Source organism: Chlorocebus sabaeus, chromosome 22, assembly GCF_047675955.1.
Source record: "Chlorocebus sabaeus isolate Y175 chromosome 22, mChlSab1.0.hap1, whole genome shotgun sequence".
In the NCBI taxonomy this organism is placed as follows: Eukaryota; Metazoa; Chordata; class Mammalia; order Primates; family Cercopithecidae; genus Chlorocebus; species Chlorocebus sabaeus.
Genome location: NC_132925.1, coordinates 79,026,653 through 79,044,092, shown reverse-complemented (window position 1 = coordinate 79,044,092; position 17,440 = coordinate 79,026,653). Strand labels below are relative to the sequence as shown.

The 17,440-nt window shown below is 40.1% G+C and overlaps 1 protein-coding gene and 2 pseudogenes across 8 annotated transcripts in view; all 3 read right to left on the bottom strand.

The window, feature by feature from the left end:
• FHIT (fragile histidine triad diadenosine triphosphatase) overlaps positions 1 to 17,440 on the bottom strand; it is a 1,488,394-nt gene that overhangs the window by 986,930 nt on the left and 484,024 nt on the right. The gene's annotated exons all lie outside the window — the stretch shown is intronic.
• On the bottom strand, positions 7,676 to 9,267 carry LOC140709755 (transmembrane emp24 domain-containing protein 2 pseudogene; annotated as a pseudogene).
• LOC119618249 (peptidyl-prolyl cis-trans isomerase A pseudogene) lies at positions 9,247 to 15,727 on the bottom strand (annotated as a pseudogene).

Sequence of the window (17,440 nt, the reverse complement as noted above, 5' to 3'; positions counted from 1 at the left end):
ATTATGAAAAGAGAAGGAAGGAAATGAGGCTATAAACAGCAGTGGTAAATACGAAAGGCTCAGAGATGATATGGTCAGGAATAACTCTCAGCTATTAGGAATTCAGTGATGAAAATATGAAGGCTGGTATTTCTACCCTTGCACATTCCTCCAGAGGCAATGGCTGAGCCACCCATCTGAGCAACAGATCTGAAACCCTAAAATCAGGGCAATTTTATTCAAAGAAGAGGGCGCCTTCTTCATTCTGCTCACAGCATCCTTTACTAGTCCCCCATTTATATTGCAGAATAAATGGAGAATTTATTATTTTCAGGTTATAGATTTCAAGAAATAAGAAGAGAGAGCAGAGGTTGGGACAGGCATAAAAGGTGGGGTAGTTCTTGCCTGATTACCTTATTTGTCTTGCTCCTCCTTGAAGATTCACTAGATCACTGTCTCAAGCTGCACTATAAATATTCTCTAATGCAGGATTTCTCAACCTTGGCACTGTAGACACTTTGGCCTAGGTGATTCTTTGCTGTGAAGGACTATCCTGTGCAGTGCAGGATGTTTAGAAACGTCTCTGGTCTCCACTGTGTAGATGCTAGTAGCACCCCCCACTCCCAATTGTGACAACAAAATGTCTTCAGACATGGCCATATATCCTCTTGGGAGAAAAATCATACAGGTTGAGAACTGTTACTTTAAGTCTTTTTTTTTTTTTTTTTTTTTTGAGATGCAGTCTCGCTCTGTTGCCCAGGCTGGAATGCAGTGGCGCAATCTCGGCTCACTGCAACCTCTGCTTCCAGGATTCAAGTGATTCTCCTGCCTCAGCCTCCCAAATAGCTGAGACTACAGGCATGAGCCACCACACTCGGCTAATTTTTTGTAGCTTTAGTAGAGACGGGGTTTCACCACATTGGCTATGCAGGTCTGGAACTCCTGACCTCAAGTGATTTGCCCACCTCAGCCTCCCAAAATGCTGGGATTACAGGCATGAACTACTAATTTCTGGCCTATTTTAAGTCTTAATTCCCTTGTTTCTAGGCATCAGGAGAAAAATCCAGAGGGCAGACTCCCCTCTAGACTCTTCTTCCTCATTAGAGATGAGCATAGATTATGTTGCCAGCTGTGGGCAAGGCAGCACTCTTCCCATGGCATGCTGACTCCTCCTCCTAACACCTCACATACAGGCTTGTTGCATATAATACAGAAATTTGGAACCTGGCACTCTTCTATTCATTGTGCAGGAAAGAGTTAACACAGATCAGGCCTGAGATGGCCTATCCTTAGAAGGCCTGTTTGTAATGTTGGCCTTTGGTTAGCAGCTGGGAATTTGAGCTGGTAAACAGTTCCCTACACTAATGTGACATTTTTCCTAAATTATAGAGCGGCCACTATGCCTCACCTGTTTGTACAAACAGTGCAGTTTATGCTGAACACCTGCTTTCCTTCTGGGAGTCTGGAATTTGGGTATGTGCTAGGCAGATCAGCTCCCAGCAGTAACCTTGGGCACTGAGTCTCTAATGAGTTGCCCTAGTAGGCAACACTTCACTCTTGCTGTTGCTGCTTGTTGCTTAAGGAAGTAAGAGCATCCTGTGTGACTGCACTGGAAGAGGACTCTTGGAAGCTTACTCCTGATTTCTCCAGACTGCATACCATGCACCTTTTCTCTATGTTGATATTACTTTGTGTTCTTTCACTATAGCAAACTAGAACCAGAAGATAACAATGCTGAGTCCTAGGAGTCCTCCTAGAGACTTACAGAATCTTGCGAGTGGTCTTGGGGACCACCAATACAGTGACTCAATCAACATTCTATTTGTGTGCCTCTATTTCTAGATACAGCAAAGAATTACACTCCCAGCCCTCACAGAATTTATGTGGTAGCAGCCAGCAAAGCATTCATTCTAGCATATTTCAAGCTTCTTTCATAGAAAACATGCCCTGTGGCATCTTTTTGTTTTTATAACAGCTTTTTAGAGATATAATTCACATATCATACAATTAATCAATCTAAAGTGTACAATTCAAGATTTATATTCATAGAGTTGTGCAACCACGACCACAATCAATTTTAGAACATTTTCATCACCCCATAAAGAAACTCTATATCCGTTTACAGTCACTACCCATTTTCTCCCAACCACCCAGCCCTAGGCAACCACTAGAGTTTCTGCCGCTATGGATTTACCTATTCTTAACACTTCACATAGAGTCATGAGATATGTGGTCTTTTGTGAGTGGCTTCTTTCACATACCAAAATGTTTTCAAGGTTCATCCATGATGTAACATGTATCAGCATTACATTTCTTTTTATTGCTGAATAATATTTCATTGCATGGATATACCACATTTCATTTATCCATTCATCAGTAAATGGAAATTTGTGTTGTTTCTACTTTTTGGCTACTATGAATAGTGCTACTGTGAACATTGGCATACAATTTTTTTATGCACATATGATTTAATTCCCCTTGGATAGATACCTAGGGTGGAATTTCTGGGTCATATATATGTTTAACTTAATAGGAAATTTTCAAACTGTTTTCCAAAGTAGCTGCACCATTTCCTACCAACAGCAGTGTAACAGAGTTCTAATTTCTCCACATCCTTGCTAATAGTTATTATTATTATTATTTTTTTTTTTTTTTTTTTTTTTTTTTTTTTTGAGACAGCCTGTTGCCCAGGCTGGAGTGCAGTGATGCAATCTTGACTTACTGCAACCACCACCTCCTGGGTTCAAGCAATTCTCCTGCCTCAGCCTCATGAGTAGTTGGGATTACAGGCACGCCCCACCATGTCTGGCTAATTTTTGTATTTTTAGTAGAGATGGGGTTTCACCATGTTGGCCAGGCTTGTCTCAAACTCCTGGCCTCAAGTGATCTTCCCGCCTCGGCCTCCCAAAGTGCTGGGATTACAGCTATGAGCCACTGAGCCCAACCTTATCTGTCTTTTTGCTAATAACTGTCTTAGTTGAGTGTGATGTGGTATCTCGTTATAGTTTTGATTGGCACTTCCCTGATGACTAATGATGTTGAGCATCTTTTCATGGGCTTATTAGCCATTTGCATATCTTCTTTGGAGAAATGCCTATTCAGACTTATTTGCCCCATTTTAACTGGGCTATTTGTCTTGTGATTACTGATTTGTAAGTATTCTTTGTATATTCATATTCTATATCCAAGTTTCTTATCACATGTATGATTTGCAAAACATTTCTTCCATTTTGTGGGTTAGTTTTATTATCTCAATGATGTCCTTTAAAGCATAAAAGTTTTAATTTTTAGGATGTCCAATTTATCTATTTTTTTCTTGCATTACTGTGCTTTTGGCACCATAGCTAAGAAACCATTGCCTAACACAAGGTCATGAAGATTTATGCCTATGTTTTTGTCTAATAATGTTTTAGCTTTTCCATTTAGGCCTTTGATACTTTAAGGTAATTTTTGTATATAGTGTGAGGTAGGGGGTCCAACTTTATTCTTTTGTGTGTGGATATCCAGTTGTCTATGGCAACTTTTGAATCACTCCCAGAGATAGTTTCAGGTAATTTTTTTCTGTACAAATTAAGGTAACGGGTACCAAAACGTAGAACCTATGTATGTGACAAACTGCCTGAGAGCCTTCATAAAAACTTTCGCAATTGCTGCTCTTTTTTTCTAGTTTCAGAATATTCTAAGTATTTTGCTATATCAGGAAGCAGTACCACCATTATTACCACTGGTGCTACTGCTACTAATAATAATAGTAACTAGCAGCTATTTAGTACTTAGTATGTGCTAGGCACTGCACTTGCATTTAACATTCATTAACTTATAAGCACTACACATGCTTTAACTTATATGATCTTCCTGCCAATCCCATGAGATAGGTAGAATCGTTATCTTCATTTTACAGAGGATGACATTAAGGCTCACTGAGGTAAAGTAATTTTCCTTAGGCCATAGAACAAGCAGGAAAAGTGATTTAAAAACATTGAGGGAAGTAATGGCATTGGAAAGTGGAGGCCAAGTAATGCTGGATAGCAAATTCTAACAAATAGTAGCTAAGCACATATGCAAACTATACAAAAATAAACAAGCCAAAAGCTAGCACTGGTAGATGACATTCCCAGTTCTGATCAAGTTGCGGACAACAAAGGGTTGGTCTCCCTTTCTAACTCAGCAAAGGGTAGGAAATCTTATCACTCAAGATCTCAATCAAGATTTATTTGATCACTGAAAAGATTTTGTCAACACTCCAAAAATTGTATTAGAGACTAGATGATTGATGGAGTAAGTCAATTAGAACCAGATTAGAAATTGAGATATGAAGTCAATTACTTCCAATCTGAAAATTAGGAATCTTTAAACGATAATATCATAAGTGGCATCAATTTTCAAAACGACCCTTTCTGTGTTTGTCCATAGGGCAAAATTCAAGTAAAAATAACTTTGAAAAGACTAAAACTATAGAGCAACTTGATCTTGGGAGTGTTTTCCCAGATGGGTAGTGGGGTGAATCTGGTCAGTGTTCAGTACAAAAAATGTAGATGAGATAAGCAGTTGATTTTCCCAAATTCAAATAACTGTATGGCAGAAAAGTCAGCCAAGTTTAATTCTCTTTCCCTATACTAGCTGAGTCCTTAATGATAAATATAGTAATAATAGCTGACTGTATTGAGTCTTACATTATATAGCCCTGTAAGTACCAGAAAGATGACAGCTAATTTATTTAATCCAATGCGTATGAAATAAGTACTATTATTATCCCCATTTTATATAAGAGGAAAAGGATGTGTAAAATGCTAATTGACCTGCTTAAGAGGTAGAGTGAGACCTTGAACCCTGCAGTCTATGTTTGTCCTCTTAATCGTGTCTCTATATGGTTTCAGAATAGAAGCAAATAGACACATAGGGGTTAAGCATGGCTAACCTAACTCCAAGTTGAGTATTTTTACACTAGGCAATGCTGCCTTCAATATATTTATAATAACTTTATACACCAAATAACATTTTGAAGTTTATTTCCTCCCAATACAGAAACATCACTGCATTTCCACTGGGATTTTCAGTACTGTCTGTTGTGGAACTGGTCTGGGCTTAGTGAGTATTGCTTTATCATTCTTAAATAAAAACCATTATAGAGAATGCAGAAAACAATTTCTCTTTCAGTTTCTCCACTTCTACCCATACTGAGAAAGACGGATCCTTAAAGCTCAGAATATAATAAAAGCTCACAATAAAAGCTCAGTATCAGAAATGTTCCAAGTCCCTCTACTCTTTCCCTATAGTTAGGAAACTAAAATTTAATATAGTGCACAACCCTCCAGAGAATTCAGTGTATCGAAATGTTAATACACTTTTATATATTTTAACTGAGATAAACAAGAAAGAGATAGGGAAGCCCGAACAGCTATAGTGAAGACATAATTATGATAAGACTAATCCAGCTAACAGCAACAGAAGCAGATAGTGACTCTACCGTGATGCTGTGGTAGAGTTTGTATGATCAGAAAACTATACCAATATACAGTGTGAATGAGGCAGGAGCCCCATTATAGGAAAGCAAAGATAACTTACTATGTGACTCTATAAAGTTCATCCAAGAGATCAAAGAGCATTTGTCCTATTACCAAAATATTATCCAAATGTATTTATCAATTAAAATCTGGATCAAATAATTTCCTTCATTAAACAGTAGTTTTAAAGGAGCATAGTATGTCCATAACCAAATAGGAAGGAAACTGTATATTTTGTTTTTCATAACACAGCTTAAACATTGTGGCAAAACTTTAAAATGCCGTGCATAATGTAAAAATTCTTCTACCAGCTCTAAATTCACAGTTGTCCTATCAACTATGTCACAATTCTCAGTCTTGACCACAAAAATACCATGAGATACATATACATTGCTGAAATACACTATTTCTCAAACTCGACTTTATCTTCTACTCCAATAACCCCATCAAAAGGAACACTAGTCTGGTTACTTCATTTCTGGCAGATCCACATTAACTCCTTTCTTTTAATGCTCATTAACCTTTCTGTTAATAATACTTCTGACTTTCAATACCCACCCTTTCAGACAGGTCAAAACTAAATTCTTCAGTTGATCATTTAAGCCTTTCCTTCAAGTCTTTGCAAGTAAAATGAGACAAAAACAATATTTTCTATTCCAGTCAGATTGAAATTTTCTACTACCCTCTTTACTCTTCCCATTAAATTCTACCTGGTAGTTTGTTTGTTTTTATTTTGTTTTGCTTTGTAGTTTTTCACTGTTTATTGTTTATTTACTGAATCTGGGGCATATTAGATACACAACCAATTTAAAATTTACATCTTTTAAATCAATTTTGAAGTGTTTTCACACACACATACACACATACACACACACAAACACACACACAATTGGTATGCAACAGTTGTCCTAAGGTGAAACAGTCACCTTATCAAGAAAGTGTCATAAGTGTTCTCACCCAAGGTTGAAAAATTGTTTATCCTAAACCTGAAAGCCTGTAATAAATTTAAATTCTTTATATAAAACTCATTACTTATAGTTTTCCCCTTGCAAAGCTCTCCAAAAATGTACAAGTAACTAATAGTAACTAATATACATCAGTCACAACATAATCCTGGATCATCCCCACATCAAAACCAGATGCTCCTTTAATTTTAAACCCATCATCAGAGAACAAGAGAAAGTCATTTCATTTTATACAAAACAAAATCCACATATGCCAAAAAAGAAAGACCCAAGAGAAACAAAACCAAAAACCCTAGTGTTGACGCTGATGTTCAGTGCCCTGGTTAAACAATGGCCCGAAGGCCACAGATAAAAATAAAATAGCGGCTGTGTATCACTGCAATGAAATTTAAGAGGCTTTAACCCTTTGGCTTCAGAAATCCAGATTTTTCCAATTACGTGAATGCATACTTCCTATATTCCAAGCTTGGAGAAAGTGGATGTGCCAGAAAGAAAAAGAGCCACCATTCACTGGGACAACCAGAGAACTGGCTTTAACAGAGACTCCTTAGAAAGTTATGAAAAAAAAAAAAAAAAATGGTTGTAGGCTGCTTATGTCATCAGTTTAAGTGGAGGTGACTGAGTCACAAGGTTCAGTGTAAAATGTATGGGGGAAAATAGGAGCTGGGGCAAGTCTTACCTTTAAAAGCAAAACTTGAAAACAAAGTATAAAAGTGCCCAACCTGGCAGCATATGCCCAATCCAGAGAGCTCTGCCATGAGCATGCATAGAAAATGTCAGGATTCATACTATTGTTTCTCATAAGGACTCAACAAAATGAATCCTTAATGGCTTAAACCACAGAATGAGAGAATCCACAGAATGCAGTCATTTCAGTAAAGTACTATCAGACTTTGTGCTGATTTCCTGAAGAAACTGCATTTTATTGTCAAAATAAAAGGAAAGGAAGATTTAAAAAAAAAACAAAACTATATTCCTATATTTCAATTCCAGTGTTTAATTTCTGGAAGGACCTATATAATGGAGGCAGCATTCAATTAGGAAATTATGCCAATCAATTGTCAAATTTTCACTATGAATTTCCTAAAAAGGTGTTTTCTTCCAATTTCTATTAATCACAACAAAACATAAGCTGTGACTGTATAGTTCAGAAAATTAAAACATAGAAATTAATGGCTTATGACATTATCACCAAGGTGTTTGGTAAACAGTAAATTATGAGTTTGGAATCATCAGGAAGAGGCTTTTAAAACAACCCTCTGGACTTCAAAAAATCTCTTCAGGTAGTAGATGTGTCCCAATGTCATGGTGATTAGAACAAGAGCTTCAAAGAGGGACCAAAGGACCACTGGGCTGTTTGTGTTGTCGCTGATAGCTCTGTGTATCCTCTCCCAGACTTTCGTGTATTCCTCTTCATGCTGTAAAGCTGTCATGGCCACAGCCAGTTCACTGATCATTTCTTCTAGCTTGTTCTGGTGAGCTTCTGTTTCCATGTCTTCTCCTTTTGGAGCCTCCCCAATATCAGTGGTGAATATCATTATCTTTGGAGTTATGGTGGACACTCAGTTACTAAAACAAAATGTATGTGTTCCATCCACGTGAGCAGCAAATGTGTATTTCCCACTGGATTCTTGGTCTCCTTTACAAATCCTTTTCTTCTCCGGTCCTGTAATCTCCACGCTGCTGTCCAGGAAGCCACCTTCGAAGATGAGGCCCATCTTGGTGCCTGAGGTGACTCACTTAAGCACTCCTCAGCATGCGCGTGGATGCTGATGAAATCGCCCAAGACCGTGGTCAGGAGAGTGATCTGGAGCAACAGCAGCTCAGCAAGCGTCGCCACAGTGGGGCTGGAGCAGAGGCCAAGACTCAGACCACAGCCTCCAGAGCCACTGCCACCACCACCACCCTACTGCCTTTGCCTACCTGGCACTTTTTGCTAATCCTAGGAAAAATGCAAACTCAAATGCCTTTTGTGCTGGGAGGTACTGTAAATAAATGAACAGAGAAGTCTAGTGTTAAGAAAAATAAGACAGGCCAGGTGCGGTGGCTCACACCTGTAATCCTAGCACTTTGGGAGGCTGAGGTGGGAGGATGACGAGGTCAGGAGATTGAGACCATCCAGGCTAACACAGTGAAACCCCATCTCTAATAAAAATACAAAAAAAAAAAAAAAAAAAAAAATAGCCCAGCATGGTGGCACACGCCTGTAATCCCAGCTACTTGGGAGGCTGAGGCAGGAGAATCGCTTGAACTTGGGAGGCGTAGGTTGCTGTGAGCCAGGCTCTCACCACTATACTCCAGCCTTGGTGGACAGAGTGAGACTCCATCTCAAAAATGAATAAATAAATAAATAAATAAATAAATAAATAAATAAATATTAAAAATAAAAATAAGACAGCGGCATGTTACTGGCTGAAGATTCCCAAGTCATGCATCACCAAAAATGTTACCAGCAGTGAATCCGTACGGGTCTGCAGCAGCCTCACTTTTCACCTCTTAGGAAGAAAGATTTCAACCAAGGGGCATAAAGCAGAAGGAGACACCAAAGCAAGTTTTAGAGCAGGAGTGAAAGTGTATTAGAAAGTTTCAGAGCTAGAATGAAAGAAAGTAAAGTACACTTGGAAGAGGGCCAAGCTCGTGACTTGAGAGATTAAGTGCACAGTTTGAACTTTTGACTTGAGGTTTCATATATTGACATACTTCCAGGGTCTTGCCTCCCTTCTCCCCTGAGTCTTCCCGTGGGGTGGGCTGTCCACTTGCTGTGTGGCCTGCTTGCACAGTGTGTTTACTGCAGTTGTATGCATACTCACTTGAGGCATGCTTCCCTTACCTGTCAAGTGTCCCTACAGAAGGTCATACACCAGTTAAACTCCACCATTTTGCCTCTTAGTGCTCATACTTGATCCCACTCAACAACCTCCTGAGATCTTATTGGGAAGCTGCTGATCACCAGTTTTAGGTTTTTTCTACCTACTGGGAGACTGTTGTTCCCTGGCGCCAGCTGCAACCAAGTATTATTTGAGAGAACCATCTTAACAGCTGCCTGACCATCACCTGACAGTCGCCTGACATTCCTGGTGGGATGGGGGGTGTCCCTCTCCTGCCCCAACTCATATCTGACTAGCTGACTAGCTACCTACTGTAACAATTACACTTGATTGCATTTTATGTTGTTATTTAGTTTTTATTTCATAATCATAAACTTAACTCTGCAATGCAGCTAGGGAACAAGGAAAACATGGAACCCAAAGGAAATTGCAGTGAGAACACAAAGATTCTAGGATACTGCGAGCTACAGAAGGAATGGTCTGGTGGTTAAGATAAAACACAAGTCAAACTTATTAGAGCTGTCCACAGTCAGCAATGGTGATCTTCTTGCTGGTCTTGCCATTCCTGGACCCAAAGCGCTCCATGGCCTCCATAATATTCATGCCTTCACCATGCCAAAGACCACTTGCTTGCCATCCAACCACTCAGTCTTGGCAGGGCACATGAAAAACTGGCAACCATTTGCGTTGGGTCCAGCATTTGCCATACGCAAGATGCCAGGACCTGTATGCTTCAGGATGAAGTTCTCCTCATCAAATTTCTCCCTGTAGATAGACTTGCCACCAGTGCCATTATGGCATGTGAAGTCACCACCCTGACATACAAACCCTGTAATAATTCTGTGAAAGCAGGAACCCTTATACCCAAATCCTTTCTCTCCAGTGCTCAAAGCACGAAAGTTTTCTGCTGTCTTTGGAAGCTTGTCTGCAAACAGCTTGAAGGAGACGTGGCCCAAGGGCTTGCTGTCGATGGCGATGTGGAAGTACACGGTGGGGTTGACCGTGGCTCAGTACGGGGCTCCTGGCAGTGGTGGTATCTGCAAAGCCTGCTTTTTTTTTTTTTTTTTTTTTTTTGATGGAGTCTCACTCTGTCACCCAGGCTGGAGTACAGTGGCGCAACCTCGGCTCACTGCAATCTCCGCCTTCTAGGTTCAAGTGATTCTCCTGCCTCAGTCTCTGGAGTAGCTGGGACTACAGATGCAAGCTACCACACCTGGCTAATTTCTTTTGTATTTTTAGTAGAGATGGGGTTTTGCCATGTTGGCCAGGTCTCGAACTCCTGACCTCAGGTGATCAGCCTGCCTCGGCATCCCAAAGTGCTGGGATTACAGGCGTGAGCCACCATGCCTGGCCTGATTGCATATGAAATGCACTATTTCCCCATCCTATCTCACCCCCATCTTTTTTTTAACAAAGACTTCTGAAAATGTATTTTTCATCTTTCAAACTTTGCTGGACACGTTTTTATGAATAGTCTCAATAGTGCAAGCATGATGCTAGAGAGCAATTAACCTTTGACCTTAATGTTGGGAGACTGTAGGGAGAGGTGAAGACTGCAGCTAACCACTCGTGTATCCTGGCAATCGCTACTCACTCTCAGCCATTTCTTGCAACTAGGAATTCAGGCAGAATGTTGTGAGATCTTTCGGTTATTATAGAAAAGTAAGAAAACCTGCATTTTATGTGAAACTTCCAGATTTTCTAGTATTTTCTAACTTTTGCTGGAAATCTTTTATTGTTCCAATGTATTTTATTTCTATATTCCTGTGTAGCACACATCTGGTTTTTGTTTGTGTAGTTTTTGTTTTGTTTTGTTTTTAGGCCAGTGAGCTGATGGATCGAGTCCTCTGGGTTATGTCATTCCTTGGTCAGTAGCTTTTAGTCTTTTTCACCACTACTCCCACCTCAACCAACCATCCTTTCCACCAACCCATGCCCATCACTTCCTTTCAGACATTGCTGAAGAAACTATTTCTCCATAGAATTTTCCCTAGATCACTCTATCCTTCATTTCTCATTACCAAACTGTTTTACTCCTTTAGCCTTTAATAGGTGTGCTCTGTGGTCCATTGGTGAGCCCTTTATCTCTTTCTCTAATTACACCTGGACTATAAATTTCTAATGCCGAGGACCCTTGGTCTCCTGCCACCTTCACATTCTCTTAGCAGAATGTTGCACATCCAGCAGGCAGTACATGTATACTTTGAATAAATATTTTATATGACTAGTCTTGCTAGGATAGAAGTTTTTATTCTATACTTGATGCATTTCTGGATCAAAATATTAAGTCTAAGTCAAGTCTCCATAGTTAAGGTAATCTTGGGGATTAAAACACTTAGCTGCACAGGCAACACAAAACACTTTATCTGAACAATGAAAGAAGAAGCCATCTGTTGGTCTGAAGTATCAAATCATCTGTCCCAATCCTGCAAACTTTCAGCATTGGGACTTCCTTTCAAGACATAAGCAGGGATGGGAAATACACAATGCAGGTGCCATCGTTTCACTCTCCTAGGCCTGTAACAGACATCATTAAGTGATCACAACACTCCTTTCTTCTAAGGCTGAATGCAACCTTAGAAACCATTTTAACATAGTATCCTAGATGTATCATGTCCATCTTGTTTATTTCTATTAAGAAATAGAGTTGGCATGTGAGCTGAAGATCCTGTTACATGAAGGTACACATACAATTTATTATTGAAAAGCCAGCGAACAACATACAACTGCTGCTGCATCTCAGTCTCTCTATATTTTACTTTAATTTATTTATTGTTTTGAGACATGGTCTCGCTTTGTCGGCCAGGCTGGAGTGCAGTGGTACCAACACAGCTTACTGCAACCTCTGCCTCCCAGGCTCAAGAGATCCTCTCACCTCAGCCCCCCAAGAAACTGGGACCACGGGCGTGGCACCACCGGCATCTCGCCATGTTATCAAGGTCTCAAACTTCTGAGCTCAAGCAATCCACTCACCTTGGCCTCCCAAAGTGCTGGGATTACAGGTGTGAGCCATCCCACCTGGCCTCAATCTCTGTATCCTATTTTAGAGGATAGATAACTTAGAATGGGAAAAGTTGTCTCTAAAGTTGACCAGTCAAGGAGGAACAATATTTCCACTTTAATGACTATGCCAGACTTGCCTTACCCAGTAAGTTTTAATCCTGTAAGAAAGATTTGCTATGTGATGAGGCTGCTTTTGTTGCACCTTGTAAAACATACTGAAATATACAAACTGTACATGACTTTGCAGGGATTGCTGATTTAAATAAATAAATTGTTATAATTGTAGTTATAGTTTTAGTCAAGGGGCTATTTCATTTCTCAAACTCTGAGCCAAAGCAATTAGGAACAACTCAGACACAAAATGATCAGCATTAAGAATTACAATGAAAAGCCAATTACCTTTAACTATAAGAAACCTTATTTGCATGTATTAAAACAAATAATCTCTCAGTACTGGAGAAAATAAACGTGGATTGGTTGATTAATCCTTCACTTGTAAGAGACCAAAAATTACTTTTCAGAGAGCCTGTATCTTTTCTAAATTTACAGACAACAAGAAACCAGTAAATGATAAATGATCAAAGCCCAAGGAAAAAACTACATAGCACAGTGGACATCTATGAGTTTCACTTGCCCTAGCATGCATTCCTTATGGTGCTGGTACCATCATCCTCACTTTCCTCTGGGGAATCCCCTTCTCCAGCTCTCACTCCAGATGGTGTAGATGGAGCTAACTTCACTCCCCACTGAGAATGAGCAAATGACCAATCAATATATTTCACCGATCAATGATTCAGGGAATCAATCATTAATTCAAGTCAGTCCAATACTACTCAATGCTAAGATTTGAGAACTACGGAAGGAAGTATTGAGAAAGGGAATAATTTTAAAAAAAAAGAAATCTTGCTGGCATTCTGAGCTGGTAAGACAAAAACTCTGAGCTTCTAGTGGCCATCTAACCACTACAAAGTGAGACCATGCTTATGCATGACACCAACCCAATTGAAAGAGAACTAAGAGATGATAGAGACATATTTCTGATGCCATCTTTGAGAAGCTGCATCCAATCATTCTGGAGGCAAAAAGCTCTTAACTTTATAGAGAGGCAAACCAAAATCTTCTTACTTTCATTAAGCCACAGTTAGAGCTGTGTTTCTGTCATTTGCAAATAAAAAAGTTAAGACTAAATGCAAATCGCTTAAGCTTATTTTATTACTAGGTACTCAATGTCTATGCTTTTGCATAGCTAAGTGAGAGAACGTAAATTCCAAACTGATGGGCTATTACCTCTTGCAGGTACCCTAATAAGTCTTGTTTCCTCTCAGTGTCATTGTTTCCTCATTTATAAAATGGAGATTAAAAATGGTAGCTCACAAAGAAGAAATACAAATGGCCTATAATCACATGAAAAGATATTGAACATCATTAGTCAAGAAGGAAATGCAAATCAGCTCTTCAATGATACCACTTCACACTCACTAGAATGGCTATGATCAAAAAGATAGGCAATAACAAGTGTTTTCTAGGCGGTGGAGAATTTGAAGTCTCATATTGGCAAGTGGGAATATAAAATGGTGCTTCAAAAAGCATCTGGCGGTTCCTTAAAAAGTTAAACATAGAGTTACCATGTGACCCAGCAATTCTACTCCTAGGTATATACCCCTGAGGAAATAAATATACAAATACACACACATACACACAAATACAAAACTCCATAACCACATTATTCTTAACAGCCAAAATGTGGGGAAAAAAACCTTAAATTTCCATTTACTAATGAATGCATAAACAAAATGTGGCATATCCACATAATGGGCATCATTTGGCAATAAAAAGAAATGACGTTCTGTTACATCTCACACGCGGATGAGTCTTGAAAACATTATGCTATGTGAGAGAAGCTAGTCACAAAAGACCACACATCATATGATTCCATTTATGTGAAATGTCCAGTATAGGCAAATTCACAGAGACAGCAAATAGATCGGCAGTCAACAGGACATAGGAGGAGAGGAAGGACAGTGACTGCTAATGGCTAGGGGTTTCTTTTCAGAGTGATGAAAATGTTCTGGAATTAGATAGTGGTAACAGCTAGTCAACTTTGTATTTATACTAAAACCACCAAGTTTCACATTATGAGAGGATAAATATTGTGGTATGTGAATTATTTCAATAAGAAAAATATCTTATAGAAAAAAAATAGTAGCCTATTCTGATTCTCTCACATGACCATTATAAGAAATCCATAATGATAACAATATTAAAGTAACCACTCTTGAAGGAGCCTAAGGAAAAACAATCCATAAAAATGCAAAGGCCTATTGTTTTTAAAGCCTCAGCAAGTGCAAAGAGAATGGGAAAAGAAAATTACCAAATAGATTTTCCCAGATCACTTAGCTTCCTTTATATCCAGCAACGGTCAACAAATATATAGCAGGCATCTATAAAAGCTATTTGGAGACCTCTGGAGGTTAACAGCATGCAACATGTTGTCACTGCCCCAGCCTGGCCAGGAATATTATTTACGCCACCCTTTCACAGCTGTATCAGTCTCCCATTAAACATTCAGAGCCTCCTTGTTAATACTACATTATGAGCCGGATGCATTGTCTGGATAAACTGCATTGTCCAAAACACTGCCCCATTATTACAGAAAATGCAGAATGTAATTAGTATTCTTCTTTGCATAAGCTGCAGCTTCCAAAAATGGTGCCATATTATGAAGCCTTAATTAATAAACAAGAGTTGGGCCATGACCAGTTACACTTATCTGAATTTTATATTGTGAAGAAAGGCCACTGTTCAAATTCCGTTTACAAATATCTAAATTCTGGCTAGCCTACATGAAGATAGTCTAAACAGAAAGCCTGAGAATTCTGTGTTGCTAATAGCATTGTGTTGGTACACCAACAATAGCAAGCCATTAACTGCTGGGACATAAACCATCCTGAGAAATGCTCAGAGTAGAAGGATGATAACATTGTATTTCAGCTGTATTATATGGTGCAATTCTTCTATTTGTTCATATGCATTTCCTGTTTAATAGATGGAGGAACCAGGGTGGCTTTTCATATCTCTGTGAAGCCTTAAATGTGGGGGAGAAAAGTGAGCTGGCAAAAAAACAAAAAGGATAAGTATGAGGTGTTGTGGGGTGAGAGCAGGGTTACATCACAATGGAATGTAACTACACAGTTCCTTTCTCCATTTCCAGCTGGTTTTTATTGATTTTCCCCTAACCTAACCCCAAAACAAAGCCATTTATGTAAGTCATGAGCATTGAACTAATATTTGGGACCATAATATTGAGCATAATTTATGAACCTCAGCTAAAAGAGCATTTGCATTAAACTGCACTCACCTGATTAAAATCCATCAACTCTAGCACCTTGCGAATTGTTGAGCACCTGTTAAGCTCGGCTGTGGGACTCTGCATACTGAAGCAGACCATAATCAGAAGGCAGCAAGGAGTCAGGCGGGGAAAGGAAAGGGAGGAGGAGAACATGTGATGTGTGTTGAAAAGCAGATCGCGTGAAAGACCGCCAGTGCTCAGATCTGAAGAGTCCTAAGCCTACTGCAAACACAGAGCTGTGCGAACATGATAATTCTTTCAACAAAGTCCATAATATGGCTTACAGGGCCCTGTGAAAACAAGGTGGAGGAGATAGTGTTACAGTTCAGCGAAGAGTGACTGGCCCAGCAACGGAATGTAGCATACACAGGAGGCTACAATGGTCCCTGCCTCAGCAGAATGAGCAAGAGCTCAGGGAGTCCAAGCCAAGGGACTTTCTGCAGCCTAAACAAGCCGTCTTAGATCACTGCCCTTTCCATCAGCTCCAGGTACCAAGCATGGGCTCAGAGTCCTATCTGTCTCAGAAGGACCTGCTTTACTGTGACCACAAGGATGGCATTTGAATCAGTAACAGGCTGTCAGAGGCCACCTTGATGCATTTGAAGAAGAGCTCTCCCAGAGATATTGGTTCAAGTTCTTGATCTGTACCACCTAGCTGTGTGGTCATGGACAAGCAGTCTAGCTCATCTGATCAAGTGGATGCAGATAATAAACACATGTGAAATGAATGAATGAGAGAATAAGACCTCTAAAGCAGAATTTCTCTCCCCAGTGATACAGACAGAAGACAAGGAAATACTGAGTAGAAGAAGATGGTTCCCCAGCAAAGGCCCCACCCTTAAGTCTGGAGGCCTGTGGTCCTAAGTGGGAACAGGCATTTCTGTTTTTGCACCCAAATGGTTGCCTTCTGGCATACCACACTCCCTTATCCTGTACCCATATAAATTCTGAACCCCAGGCTCCAGGAGCAGACAAGAAGGGGCGAAAAGCAGACGAATGGTGCAACAGAGAAAGAGAGAAAAGAAGGAATGTCTGAATGCTGAGAGGAACTCAGCTGGGGGCAGTCAGAGAGGAGTTTGGCCGTTGAACAGTCAAAACTCCAGGGGAAGATCATCTTCCCATTCCATCCCCCAGCCAGCTCCCCATCCATCCCACTGAAAGCCACTTCCACCACTCAATAAAACCTATGCATTCATCCTTCAAGCCTGTGTGTGACCCAACTCTTTCAGGATGCTGGACAAGAGCTTAGGATACAGAAAGCTGTCACACTGGCCCTCTGCCCTTGCAGAAAGGCAGAGGGAGCACTGAGCTAGTTAACACTTAAGCCATCTGTGGATGGCAGAGCTAAAAGAGCATTGTAACACTATGGCCACAGGCACCCACCCCTAGACACTACGATGGGCTGGAGCCCAAAGCACTCGCTCTTGCTCCTGCACCTGCCCATCTGTGTACTCCCTCTCCCAAACCCACAAGGGGTTTGAGCTCATGGTGGTTGAACAGAGAGCCGCACCCCTGTCATATGCCCCATGAGTGGGGCCAGGGAATTCTCCTGTTTCATCAACACCATTGACATTTGAGGTGCGATAATTCTTTATTGTTGAGGCTGTCCTGTGCATTGTAGGATGTTCATCCCTGGCCTCTACCTACAAGATGATAGTAGCACACATATTCCCTCAGTTATAACAATCATAAAGTCTCCAGACATTGCCAAATGTCTCCCATGAGCCAAAATTATTCCCAGTTGAGAATCTCTAAGGTGTCCTTCAGAATATACATTCCAGGATCTAAATCAATATACCCAGAGAGTGCCTC